At 42.2% G+C, this 14,922-nt stretch overlaps 1 pseudogene; it reads right to left on the bottom strand.

Annotated features, from left to right (window-relative positions):
- Positions 1–8,185: 8,185 nt before the first annotated feature.
- Positions 8,186–12,400, bottom strand: LOC129012441 (immunoglobulin heavy variable 3-23-like; annotated as a pseudogene).
- Between the last annotated feature and the right edge of the window lie 2,522 nt (positions 12,401–14,922).

Here is a 14,922-nt window from a genome sequence, read left to right on the forward strand (position 1 = left end):
GTTTGAATTTCCTCCTGTAGCTCAGAGTAGTTTGATCGTCTGAAGCCTTCTCTCAACTCGTCAAAGTCATTCTCCACCCAGCTTTGTTCCATTTTTGGTGAGGAACTGCGTTCCTTTGGAGAAGGAGAGGCGCTCTGCTTTTTAGAATTTCCAGTTTTTCTGCTCTGTTTTTTCCCCATCTTTGTGGTTTTATCTACTTTTGGTCTTTGATGATGGTGATGTACAGATGGGTTTTTGGTGTGGATGTCCTTTCTGTTTGTTAGTTTTCCTTGTAACAGACAGGACACTCAGCTGCAGGTCTGTTGGAGTTTGCTAGAGGTCCACTCCAGACCCTGTTTGCCTGGGTATCAGCAGCAGTGTCTGCAGAACCGCGGATTTTTGTGATCCGCAAATGCTGCTGTCTGATCGTTCCTCTGGAAATTTTGTCTCAGAGGAGTACCCGGCCATGTGAGGTGTCAGTCTGCCCCTACTGGGGGGTGCCTCCCAGTTAGGCTGCTCGGGGGTCAGGGTTCAGGGACCCACCTGAGGAGGCAGTCTGCCCGTTCTCAGATCTCCAGCTGCGCGCTGGGAGAACTACTGCTCTCCTCAAAGGTGTCAGACAGGGATATTTAAGTCTGCAGAGGTTACTGCTGTCTTTTTGTTTGCCTGTGCCCAGCCCCCAGAGGTGGAGCCTACAGAGGCAGGCAGGCCTCCTTGAGCTGTGGTGGGCTCCACCCAGTTCAAGCTTCCCGGCTGCTTTGTTTACCTAAGCGAGCCTGGGCAATGGAGGGCGCCCCTCCCCCAGCCTCAATGCCGCCTTGCAGTTGGATCTCAGACTGCTGTGCTAGCAATCAGCGAGACTCTGTGGGCATAGGACCCTCCGAGCCAGGTGCGGGATAAAATCTCCTGGTGCGCCGTTTGCTAAGCCCATCGGAAAAGTGCAGTATTGGGGTGGGAGTGGCCCGATTTTCCAGGTGCCATCTGTCACCCCTTTCCTTGACCAGGAAAGGGAACTCCCTGACTCCTTGCGCTTCCCGAGTGAGGCAATGCCTCGCCCTGCTTCAGCTGGCACATGGTGCTCTGCACCCACTGTCTTGCGCCCACTGTCTGGCACTCCCTAGTGAGATGAACCTGGTACCTCAGATGGAAATGCAGAAATCACCCGTCTTCTGCGTCGCTCACGCTGGAAGCTGTAGACCGGAGCTGTTCCTATTCGGCCATTTTGGCTCCTCCCTGAAGACTTCTTAAATTCTAAATATTGGGTAGTATTCTAGCAGACAAATTTACTGTAATTTGTTTTTCTATTAAGCTGCCGAACAATATTTGATTTTTTATTATTCTAGGTCTTACTAAGGATCTGCTATTATGCTTGGAAATATACATAGAAAAGAAATATATTTTCTTATTTGTACAACTGCATCAACAATAACAGATAAATGGAGAAGTTGGAATTTTGCAAATTTTCTTTAATACTTTTGATATTTAAAGTTTCAAAACAAACAACAAACCTGGAGTTTAGGGAGAAGCAAGTTCTTGCAGAACGGAACAAAGCCAGGGTTTGAAATTACTTAAGGCAGAGTCTGGAATATGAAATAGAAGCTATTACAAGATAAAATACAAATATGTATTGGATTATTTGAAATTGTGTGTGGTAAGCATGTTGTAGTGTGAAATTTTAAGGGACCACATACTGAAGAGCTATTCTATCCTCTTAAATCCCTTTGCCCAAGAAAGAGGAGAGCCACGAATCTCCTTTTCTGAAGTGCCTATTAGGGAGAGAACAAGAGCCCACACTTTTAAAATGTATTCAAACCCAACTCCCTCATTCCCACTACAGAACTAAGAATTTACCCTTCAGGGGAAAGCCACTGAAACCAGAATCCTAGGTGCACTTGTTCAATGCCTCAGGAATTGAGGTGGGAACACCAAAGATGTATTCAGAAGCAGCTCCATCTCCTCTCTCTTTCTTATGGAATCAGAGCCTCAGTCTGCAGGGCAGGGCAGCAGATCTGCAAGGTGATGACAATGATTGAGAACACTGGAGCTTGGGGAGGGAACAACTGTGGAAAACAGGAGGACTCTACTCCAGGGGAATAGGCAAGAACACACAGACCAGCATCTCATCTCGAGGAGAGTGGGGAACACTCAGAAGGTCATACCCAGACCCGGGGTCACAATGCCTTCCTAGGAACATGGACCTAGAAATATGGACCCTTTAGTATAATGCCTTCCACCAATTTAGAAACTGTCTGTTAAATAAAACACTTGAATGCACCTGAGGGAGCTGAAAGAGATTCTCTGGAGGACGGAACAAGGTGAAGAGACAAAGTCAAGCAGAAAAGACAAAGAAGGTATCATTGGGGGATCTGTAGTCTCTAGTGGACATAGAAGAACAGACTTCAATTAATTTTTGAAAAATTTATATCAGTCTTTACTAATTTATATGATAAAATGGCCAGCCTCATCGATAGAATCTCATTATCCCTATCAGGGATGAGTGTCCATGTGGGCATGTGGTGCAGTTCTAGTCATGGAGGCAGGGGAGATGGTCTGTTGGGGTGTTCCTGGTCCAGAAAAGAATTGCAAAAATGTCTCTTCTGCACTTCCAGACAATATTTAATATATGTGTGTGATCCTTGGGAATGTTGTCACCATGTCACTGCATGATGGGAGTCATTGGGGGGTGAAGCTGACTTTCTGGATGTATCAGTGTGGAAAATTGAGAAAAGAAACTTCCTGGGTACATGAGCTGTCAAATCATTCAATCCTGGAGTCACTCACATCCAGCCTTCTTGTTTCATCAGGTTGTGATTTTCCTCATTGTTTAGTCAGCCTAAGCTGTCTTTCCTCACTCACTGCTAAGATAGTCACATATAATAATCTAGAGGTATTGAGGTAAATAAGTAACTAATTTGAAAATTAGAACAGGTCCCAAGTGAAGTCAGTTGCCTTGTGGTTAATAATGTGACAGACAGGAGACGTGGCTGGATACTAAGTGTGTGTTCACATCTATTTTATCTAGATTAGCACAATCTTTTGTATATCCCTTAGGTAATATTCCCATCGTGACCTTGATTTAGCATTATTTCTTAATGAGTAACACCTAAATAATAAATGTGGTGGTTATTAACTAATAATTTATATTACAAGTACAAACCTTCTTTTGGATATATTCCTCTCCCTGATGTAAAATCAGCCCAGAAGGCAGAAGTTACTGCACTTATTAGAGCATGTCAATTAATCAAAGACCACGATTAAATACAGATGTGCTACTATAGTGCAGAATTTTAAAGTGTGCTGCAAGCAGAGGTTTTTAAATCTTCCGGAAGCCCCATCAAAATGGACAGCAAGAAAAGACACTTTTAAATACATTCCTACATTCCAGAGACCTGACATATAAATTTGAACCCAAATGCAAACAAATAGAAAAACAAAAATCTAGTATGGAAGCTAGCATAATGTTGTGGTGCATCATTTCTCCAAACACTCCATCTTAACCTGGATTGTAATATTATCTGAACATAGAAGGCATTGCCATTGTTCACATCATACAGAATCAGTCCCACTCACAGTCTTCTGGATATGTTGAAAAATGGCGTGTTTAAATTTAAAAAAATTATAAAAACATTAATAAAATATGGAAACTCTCTTGGCCAAGAGTTATCCCACTAGCACTATGGCATTCTGGTTCCTCCCTCAGGACACATCAGTTTCTGCCCTATGACTTGGGAGCTTGAAAATTCATACATTTAGAAATTTTGCCCTCGTTGCTCACCTTTGTCCTACTGCATATGTGTGTTACACAATATTGAACATAATTTTTGTATCATACTCACTCCATACACCAAAAGTCGAAGGTTGCCTTTTCATGTCATCTTTTCACAGTATTTCATGATCTTCAACTATGAAATTATGTCTATTGGAACAAACATCAGGAAAAAATTGTGCTGTTGGAACATATTGGCATAAATCATATCAGGCGCTATTAACCAAAATACAGCAGAAGAAAATCAGGGAGTGAATTCTTGGGTTGATATTTTGCTACTAAAAAATCAGTTCAACCAGAAGTGGTGGCTCATGTCTATAATTCCACCACTTTGAGAAGCAAAACCAGGAGTATCACATGAGACCAGGTGTTTGAGACCAGCCTGGGCAACATAGAGAGACCCCATTTCTATGGAAAGAACTTTTTAAAAAATCAGCTGGGTTTGGTGGTGCACCCCTCTAGTCCTAGGTACTCAGGAGGCTGAGACAGAAGGATTGTGTGAACCAGAACTTCATGGTTACAGTGAGCTGTGACTGTGCCAGTGCACTCCAACCTGTGTGACATAGTGAGACCCTATATCTAATTATAATAATAACTAAGAATTTTACATAATTGTAAGGCACATCAAATAGAAAATATTAAACTGAGTATCCTCAGGATTCCTCTGATACTTCTGATGTTTTTGGAGCAGACTGCTCACCTAAGACATTCTGAATAAGTGGGCGACTTTACATAGTGAAAAGTCTCCATACAAGACATTGGAACAGGACCCTTGTCTAATCCCCTGCCCCGTGACTTTCACCTCTTTCTCCTCATTTCACTCCTCCTTTTCATTATTAGTTGCTTATTCTTCTAATCAGTCTTCTCATTTTTTTGTAGACCTGTTTGTTGTCCACCCATATTGGACAATGATCTTTTTTTATTAATGATTTTTATAATTGCTAGACAGAATAAGTCATCAGACTATTGTTTTGACGTCTGACTGCTGATAACACTCATTCCTCCATCATCTCCCTTCTTTCCGATATGAGATAAATTTAGTTAGGAATCACAGGAACTCTCTAATTTGATGCCATTTGGAGGTTGAAACCTCACAAACTCCTTTGTGTGAGTGAGAACCCTCACTCTGCCTCTAACAGCAAACCACTCTAGGAACCCTGAGCCAGTCTCCTATCTTGCTCAGTCAAGCCATTTTGGACCTTCCTGAGAGACCAGCACTAATCTCGGCAGACATCTCAAGAGGTAATTAACCTTTCCATATTCACTTGGGGGAGAGTGTGGCACCCACAGATGTGACATCCACACGACATTTTGGTTGTGATCTCTTGGCCTTTTTATGGTGTCAACTAGAACTGATGCTGTGAGCTTGGTGCCACGGCTCCTAAACACAGGACACACCTGTTTCCTGAACCAGCTCCAGGACACAGCTGGACATGCCTGCTGTGGTTTCATTAACCCCCGTTATGTAATGAAATCATGACATTATTTTATTGTACTCTAGTGATTCCCTAAAAATATAGGTAGACTTATGGTTTATGCATGTATATATTCAGGAGTCATTGATTTATCGTATGTATTTAATTGTTTAATTCTGGGCTGAGAAATTTAAAATTTCTTCAGTTTGATGAGTGAAGTTCTTATGCCATTGTTCTGTGATTTTCTTTTCTTACCTCTCAAATATTTTATTCATCTCTGTCTCATTCATTTTCTACTAAATTATGTGTGTTTAAATTTGTAATATTTTAATGAGTTTAAATTAACATATAGTAGCCCTCCCATAATGTGTACAATTTGACTGATAGTAACATAACCATTACCTTTCTCAACATGGAAAAAACTCAACTACCCTAAAAATTTCCTCTTGTTTTCCTGTAATTCCTGCTTCCTAACCTCCCCTTCTCACACCACATCCAGAGCTAACTACAGGTTTTTTTTTTATGTAACTTTAGATTAGCTTTCATTTCATAGAATTTATAAAAGTGGAGTACTATATATGAACTGGTATTTGTCTTATTTTACTCATCATACATACTTGTGAATTTGCCCTTGCTGTTGAGCGTATCCAGCAATACCTGATTTTAACAGTGGGTGTTTTTCCAGTGAATGAATTTGCCACAATTTGTTTACTGATTAAGCTGCTGATTGATATTTGGATTGCTTTCAGTATCTAGGTATTATAAAAAAAAAAAGCTGCTATTATCTTAGAGAAGTACACAGCTGAGAAACAATGTTCTTATTCTTACAACAATATGAACAGCAGCTAAACTGGAAAAGTTGCACATTAATCAATTGTCTTCAATACATCAGGTAATTGAAGTTGTAGAATTATGTGTGTGTGTCAGTTTGTGAGTGGGAGAGGTGGGAAGAAGGGAGACTGAAGAGAGAGATCTTATGTAATTGACCATAATGTATGTGGTGCTCAAATACATACAGGGACTCAGAGTCCTTATTGAAAAGGTCCACATAAGATGGAGAGGACGATTCGATGCACCTACATATGGTTATATACTTCTATAAATGCCATTTTCTAATAATACAAAGAATCACGTGCATGAGAATAAACATAGTGGAGGGTGTCCAGTGGTGAAATATGATGTTGATGCCAAACCCCATCTCCAGCAGCTTTTCCCCACATTGCATCTGCCTTGACATGTGTCCTGAGTGCCCTCTGGTGTCCCGAGTGCCTCCTGCAGTTCCTGAGCTTCCCTGCAGGGAGGTTTGTGTCTGGGCTCACACTGTCTTCCCCTCGCTGCGTCTTTTGTGTAAAAATTCATCATTGTGTATGCTTTGCTGGTAGCTCAGCTCTAGGGAAAACTGCTTTTTGGATGTGGATCTGGAGATGGTGACTGGACTCTTGAGGAGTGAGTTGGATTGTGCACTCCATGATGATCCGTGCACCTGATTCACTCCAGTCCCTTCCCTGGGGGGCTGATGGATCCAGCTCCAGCAGGAAGCACTGGTTGTGATGGAGAATGCAGAGACGGAACAAGTGAGGGAAAGGGTCTGTGAGGGCTTCACCAGGCCAAGAGTGCACTGACAAATACAGATGTCAGCATGCACAGGTTCTTAACAACATGTTTGAATTCACAGATATTCACATTTTCATGAGAATAAAGAGCCCATTTTTTGCAATTTGTGGGTGCCCTAGGGCAAATAGCAGATTCTGAGGTTAGAATTAGACAAATATATGGTTGAAGGGGGCCAGCTCCTCCACACCTGTGGGTATTTCTCAGGTGGGATGAGAGACTGAGAAAAGAAATAAGACACAGAGACAAAGTATAGAGAAAGAACAGTGGGCCCAGGAGACCGGCACTCAGCATAGGGAGGACCTGCACCGGCACTGGTCTCTGAGTTCCCTCAGTATTTATTGATTATTATTTTCACTATCTCAGCAAGAGGAATGCAGTAGGACAGCAGGGTGATAATGGGGAGAAGGTCAGCAAGAAAACATGTGAGCAAAGGAATCTGTGTCACAAATAAGTTCAAGGGACGTTACTATGCCTGGATGTGCACGTAGGCCAGATTTTTTCTTCTCTCCACCCAAACATCTCAGTGGAGTAAAGAATAACAGAGCAGCATTGCTGCCAACATGTCTCACCTCCCGCCATAGGGCAGTTTTTCTCCTATCTCAGAATAGAACAAATGTACAATTGGGTTTTATACCGAGGCATTCCGTTCCCAGGGGCAGGTAGGAGACAGAGGCCTTTCTCTTATCTCAACTGCAAGAGGCCTTCCTCTTTTACTAATCCTCCTCAGCACAGACCCTTCACGGGTGTCGGGCTGGGGGATGGTCAGGTCTTTCTCATCCCACCAGGCCATATCTCAGACTATCACATGGGGAGAAACCTTGGACAATACCCGGCTTTCCAGGGCAGAAGTCCCTGTGGCTTTCCACAGTGCATTGTGCCCCTGGTTACTCGAGAATGGAGAATGGCGATGACTTTTATCAAGTATACTGCCTGTAAACATTTTGTTAACAGGGCACATTCTGCACAGCCCTAGATCCCTTAAACCTTGATTCCATACAACACATGTTTTTGTGAGCTCAAGGTTGGGGCAAAGTTACAGAGTAACAGCATCTCAGGGCAAAGTAATTGTTCGGGGTACAGGTCAAAATGGAGTTCCTTACGTCTTCCTTTTCTACATACACACAGTAATAATCTGATCTCTTTTTCTTTTCCCTACATATGGTCACATTTTTTCTTAAAACTTTCAACCAAATAAGAAAAAGAAACTGCTATCAGGAGAATGGGCATTGGATCATTACCTCTATCTATGATAATGGTGATTTTGAAAATCAGGTTGACCTGTGATAGCCTAAAGCATGTCCTCATCCTGAATCCACAATGAGACCTGAGCAGCAATCACAGGCAGTAGAGGTTGCTCACATGAGGAAACATCTGACTCTGTAAAGCTGCACATGGGGGTCTCTGCAGGCCCTTAGTTGTACAGGACCTTCTCCTCCCTCAGACTCAGAGTGAGGACAGTGTGCTCTTCATCTGGGGGAAGTGAAGGTTAGTGTGTTGAAAGAACCAAACTCATTGTAATCAATATCTCTGTACTTGGACAGAAACCAAAGTTTACAAGAAACCACGAACTTGGGTTAAAGTAGGAAATTACAATTGTTTGCAGGCTGCATGCTTGCTTCTCCATGTCATCTAAGAGAAGCAAGTACAATCAGGTTTTCTTAGTTACGTATCCATAAACGGTTTTTCCACCCTGAGAACGGACCTCCCATACCTCCAACATCAGGGAGCAACTGGACCAGGCACCCGGCACAGCTCTCTGACATCATCATCCAGTTTTTGACAAAGAGACACAGGCTTGATCTCCTCCCAAACAATAACTGTACACATAGCAGATTCCTGATAGGCAACTATGCAACGGGAAGAACCAATGGCCTTGATGGACTTAGCTTGGACCACAGCATTGTTAGGAAGCTCCATCAGACTCCCACCTTCTCCAGCACTGTTGTGAGATCGGCATAGTGGGCTGACAGCCCACCCGGCACTACAGCCTCACCCGGTCTCCTGCGTGCTTTTCTGCCTCTTGTCTCTCCCCGAGACTCCACCACCTGCACCCCACACTAGACACCTACAAACATAGAGACAGTTTGGTAAGAAACTGCCACACATAATCACTGTTTTTTCACTCACATCCACTCACACTCAATATCTCTAGTTCTCCATTATTTGCCTTTTAAAATAGCAACAAGAAAAACCCAGCTCAACCCTAACTCTATGGTGAGCCATGTGTGTTCAGAGCTGATCATCAAATCAAAACTCCTGATAATTCTGGACTGGGGCTCTTGTCCCAGAGCTGTAGGGTCAGGGATGGGCTGGTTTCCATGAGGAGAGGGAGGGCCCTATTTTCTTCTCTTCCTCTGTAGCAAACTCTGAGGTGGGATGCCTGAGGAGAGAGCAGAGCCCAGAGAAGATGTGAGACTCCCGGAGTTTAGTGATGATGGCAACATTTGGGAAAATATAATTTCTTATTATGTGATTTTCCCATTAGGATTATTAAGTAAATATTATTTTATTTCTATTTTACATATTTGTAAAAATAGAAATATAACCACATTAACCAGATTTTAAGAGATATGAAGGGAGAAATGGAAAACAATAAAAAAGGAGGAGACTTCCACACCTCACCCTCAATAATGTATAGAACATCCACAAAAAAATTCTTAGGAAGTCCGTGGACTTAAACAACACTATTGAACAAACTGACCTAATAGACATCTACAGAACATTCCAACCAAGCGCAGTGTAATACGCATGCTTCCCAAGAACACTATAAATATTCTTCATGATAGCTTATATGTTAGATAAAAAATGACTCTCAGGATTTAAAGAAGTAATGTCAAACATTCTCTAACTTTTTCAATAATTGCTGAAGTGCCAACCTTCTAAACTATTTCTAAAAGGCTACAATTACTGTACTACCAGTAACAGACAAAGGCAAAAGAAGAAAATTAAACTTCAGACAAATATTCTTAGTATATATAAATAAACTACTCCCAAATAATAGTCAATTAAGTTCTATGGTGGCCAACATGGTGAAAATCATGGCTCTTCAAAAATAAAAAGAAAAAAAAATTAGCCAGGCATGGTAGCACATGCCTGTAACCCCAGCTACTCAAGAAGCTGAGACAGGAGAATCACTTGAACCCATGACACAGAGGTTGCAGTAAGCCAAGATCATGCCATTGCACTCCAGCCTGGGAAACAGAGTGAGACTTCATCTCAAAAAACAAACAAACAAACAAACAAAAAACTGTCATAGACCAGGCATGGTCACTCACACCTGTAATCCTAGCACTTTGGGAGCCTGAGGCAGGCAGATCACCTGAGGTCAGGGGTTTGAGACCAACCTGGTCAACATAGTGAAACCCCCTCTCTACTAAAAATACAAAACTTACCTGGAGGTGGTGGCACACACCTGTAATCCCAGATACTCGGGAAGCTGAGGCAGCAGAATCGCTTGAAATCAGGAGGAGGAGGTTACAGTGAGCTGAGATCGTGCCACTCCACTCCACTCCAGCCTGGGCAACAGAAGTGAGACTCCACCTCAAAACAAAACAAAACAAAACAAACAAACAACAACAACAAAAAAAACACGGTCATCATCTGACTCTAGGTTAGGTAGACTGTCATTGATAAAACGGGCGGGTCTGATTCCATCAGAGCAGAACTGGAGAAAATGAAATTCCATGGTGATTCAGCAGCTTTGCCTCTCTCTGGGACCTCCAGCCTGCACTTATTGGTGGAGGATCTTATGGACACTGGATATTCCTAGACATCTCCAAAAACTGTCATCCTCTACATCTCACGGAAAAGTGGCACGTCCATCTGTAGCTTGTCAAGCCTGAATAACATACAGAGAGAGACTCTAAAATACAATATTTATTCTAGGATGTGCATTGCAATTGAAATAGTTATGGGTGCATCCAGGTTGGTATAGGAAGAATTGAAAAAAGATGATGAGGACTACACAAGCCTTTTTGAGATAATTATCCTGGGCTACAAGGATCAATAATGGGGTGAAATCAGTATACATTTGGAAAGGCAGTTGCTGGGCAGATATACTCGGAAAAATAATTATTTTAAGGTTGTGGTGGCCTCTGTGCAAGGTTGTGGTTGTCCATAGTCCATTTATGATAGTTCTTGTTATCAGGAATATGTGTGTTAGAACCCTCCTTCATGCCCTTCCCCAGCTTTATTCATTAGGGTTTTAACACAGGTGGCTCCATCTTGATTCTAAAAAATTTCACAAGCTCTTTTTAACACTACTTCTGAAGAAGAGTTAATTCCACATCCACGTCCCATTTTGATCAAATAAGTTTATCCCCTTCACTATTAAGGGCCAGTTGCACTCCCAGATGAGTCTACACACAACACAGTGGAGGGTCCTGAGAAAATGTGGAGAGAAGGAAGTCCCATCAGCCTCTCTGACATGGCTGCAGGAGCCACAGCCTGAGCCCCACCTGAGCTCCAAGAAAATGCCTTGAGCCCTGGAATGTAGACCATGGGGACCATCTGTTTCTTATTCAGGAAGCAGGAAAAGTGGATGAAAAGGGAGAACAGAACAAACACTACAAAGAAAGAAAATGAGTTAGAATTAAAAGGAGCACCAGATCAGTGCTGATTCTGATTAGCTTACTTTAGTGTCAAGAGAAAGGTGGGACGTGAAACCTGTGAGGTTCTACATGACACTGACCCTGGCCCAGCCTCGCTATTGATGGTGATCAAACTTCCTAAAGACTGTTCTAGTCTGGGAATCTCCCTGAGGTTTCTGTCCTCGTTGTGATTGGAGATGACTCACCAGGCTCTGCTGAGTTTCCTCAGGACTCTGATCCTGGTGACCACGACTGAGAACTCTTCATCTCTGTAAACCTCAGTCTGCATTTGACGCATGTGAGAATAGTCGTCATATTAAAATGATATTTTTAAAAATATGTAGAGATGACATTAGGAAGCACAGAATTCTAAACTTAGAGACGTTCACTAGAGAAGCTGCCAGAAGAAGATGAAGTCCCATATCCTGACAGGAAATCAGCTTCAGTCTGCACCTGCCTCTGGGGTTGACTGATCAGTGGGTCCTGAGCGCCCCCTGCAGCTGATTTCTCCTGAGCGTTCCTGCAGGAGGTTTGTGTCTGGGCTCACCCTGACTTCCCCTCACTGTGTCTCTCACACAGTAATACACAGCCGTGTCCTCGGCTCTCAGGCTGTTCATTTGCAGATACAGCGTGTTCTTGGCGTTGTCTCTGGAGATGGTGAATCGGCCCTTCACAGAGTCTGGGTACCATGTGCTACCACCACTACCACTAATAGCTGAGACCCACTCCAGCCCCTTCCCTGGAGCCTGGTGGACCCATCTCATGGCATAGCTGCTAAAGGTGAATCCAGAGGCTACACAGGAGAGTCTCAGGGAACCCCCAGGCTGGACCAAGCCTCCCCCAGACTCCACCAGCTGCACCTCACACTGGACACCTGCAAACAAAAGAAACCCTGGTCAGAAACTGCCACATATATCCACTGTTTGTCTCACTCTTATCCACTCACACTCAATTTTTCTATTTCTCTATGAATTACCTTTTAAAATAACAACAAGAAAAACCCAGCTCAGCCATGGCCCCATGGTGAGTCCTCTGTGTTGAGTCCTGATCACCAAATGAAAACACCTGAAAATCCCAGGGCTGGGGCTCCTCTCCCAGAGCTGCAGGGTCAGGGCTGGGCTGCTTTTCATCAGCAGAGGGAGGACTCTATTTGCATGTCTGCTACTATATAGCAAGCTCTGGGGTGAGAGGCCGGAGGAGAGAGTGGGGCTCAGAGCATGTGACAGTGTCCTGGGGGAGATTTGTGATATTGATAGCATTTGGAAATTGGTTTCTTATTGTCAGTTTGTTCTGTGATAAAACCTTAAATCCTATAAAAGTTTTAATTTTGTAATTTCTATTTTAAAACAGTTGTATTGAGGTACAATAGATCTACATAAAATGCAAATATTTGAAGTTAGCACCAATCATCTTTTTTTTATATGCAGGGAAAACATGGTATGTAGTTTCAATGTTATTTCCAAGTGACAGATGAAAAATTGCCAGCAAAAGCACAGATGGGTTGTACAATATCCCTAGGGTCCACATTTGGTCAGTGAGCCTGGGCCTCTGGGCCTGTGCTTCTTACCAATGGACCTGACTTCTCCCTGAACCAAGTTCATCACACGGTGGGTCGCACCTAGTGAGGTTTCCAGAACCCTTTCTCTTATTACAGAGAACATGTAATAAGAACATAGCATGAGGTGTATGCACTGTTGTGATAACCTATCGAATGTAAAGAATAGCACGTTTCCTACAGTTTTATTTTCTCAACTGTCATACATTTCTCATGTTAGTGTCTATCTATTAATCTTTATTGAACACATTATTCACTCATTTGCAATAAGCTTATTGAAGCATTATTGCTATGTAATAAGTGTTGCATAATTAATGTGCACAATTTAATAAGCACTGAAGTTGAGCATGGTGGTGCATACCTGTAGTCCCAGCTACACAGAACAGAGGGAGGAGGATTGCTGGAGACCCAGGGTCTGCAGCTGTAGAGAGCTGTGATCTCACACTGAGCTCCAGCCTGGATGACAAAGCAAGACCATGTCTCCAAAGGAAAAAAAAAATGAAATTTCACATGTGCTCACCTGTGCATCCAAAATAGAAACCAAGTTAACAATGAATTACACTTAAAAGCTTCACTGTCTTCCTCTAATTCCTGTCTCCCAGTCATTTTCTCCTTCGCTTATGAAGCTTAGTTTGGCTGGAAATGAAATTCTGGGTTGAAAATTCTTTTCTTAAAGAATGTTGAATATTGGCCCCCACTCTCTTCTGGCTTGTAGGGTTTCTGCAGACAGATGTGCTGATAGTTTGATGGGCTTCACTTTGCGGGTAACCTTAACTTACTCTCTGGCTGCTCTTAACATTGTTTCATTCATTTCAACCTTGGTGAATCTGATGATTATGTGTCTTGGGGTTACTCTTCTCTAGTAGCATCATTGTGATGTTCTCTGTATTTCCAGAATTTGAATGTTGGCCTGTCTTGCTAGGCTGGGGAAGTTCTCCTGGATAATATCCTGAAGAGTGTTTTCCAACTTGGTTCAATTCTATCCATCACTTTCAGGTACACCAATCAAATGAAGGTTTGGTCTTTTCACATAGTTCCATATTTCTTGGAGGTTTTGTTCGTTCCTTTTCATTCTTTTTTCTCTAATCTTGTCTTCACACTTTATTTCATTAGGTTGATCTTGAATCTCTGAAATCCTTTCTTCCACTTGATCGATTCGGCTATTGATACTTGTGTGTGCTTCACGAAGTTGTTTTGCTGTGTTTTACAGCTCCATCAGGTTATTTATGTTCTTGTCTATACTGGTTATTCTAGTTAGCAATTCATCTAACCATTTTTCAAGGTTCTTAGCTTCTCTGCATTGGGTTTGAACATGCTCCTTTAGCTCAGAGGAGTTTGTTATTACCCACCTTCTGAAGCCTCCTCCTGTAAATTCATCAAACTCATTCTCCATCCAGTTTTGTTCCCGTTCTGAAGAGGAGTCAGTAGGAAGTCAAATTGTCTCTCTTTGCAGATAACATATTGTATATTTAGAAAACCCCAATGTCTCAGCCCCAAATTTCCTTAAGCTGATATGCAACTTCAACAAAGTCACAGGATACAAAATCAATGTGCAAAAATCACAGCATTCCTATACACCAATAATAGAAAAACACAGAGCCAAATCACAATTGAACTCCCATTCACAATTGCTACAGATAGAATACAATACTTGGGAATAAAACCTACAAGGAGTGTGAGGGACCTCTTCAAGGAGAACTACAAACTACTGCCCAAGGAAATAAGAGAGAAAGCAAACAAATAGAAAAACATTTCATGGACATGGAAAGGAAGAATGAATATTGTGAAAATGGGCACACTGCCCAAAGTAATTTATAGATTCAATGCTATCCCCATCAATCTACCACTGACTTTTGTCTCATAATTGGAAAAAACTACTTTACACTTCATATGAAACCAAAAAAGAGCCTGTAAAGTGAAGACAATCTTAAGAAAAAAAAAAAACTGGAGGCATCATGCTACCTGACTTCAAACTATACTACAAGGCTACAGTAACCAAAACAA

Source organism: Pongo pygmaeus, chromosome 15 (assembly GCF_028885625.2).
Source record: "Pongo pygmaeus isolate AG05252 chromosome 15, NHGRI_mPonPyg2-v2.0_pri, whole genome shotgun sequence".
NCBI lineage: Eukaryota > Metazoa > Chordata > Mammalia > Primates > Hominidae > Pongo > Pongo pygmaeus.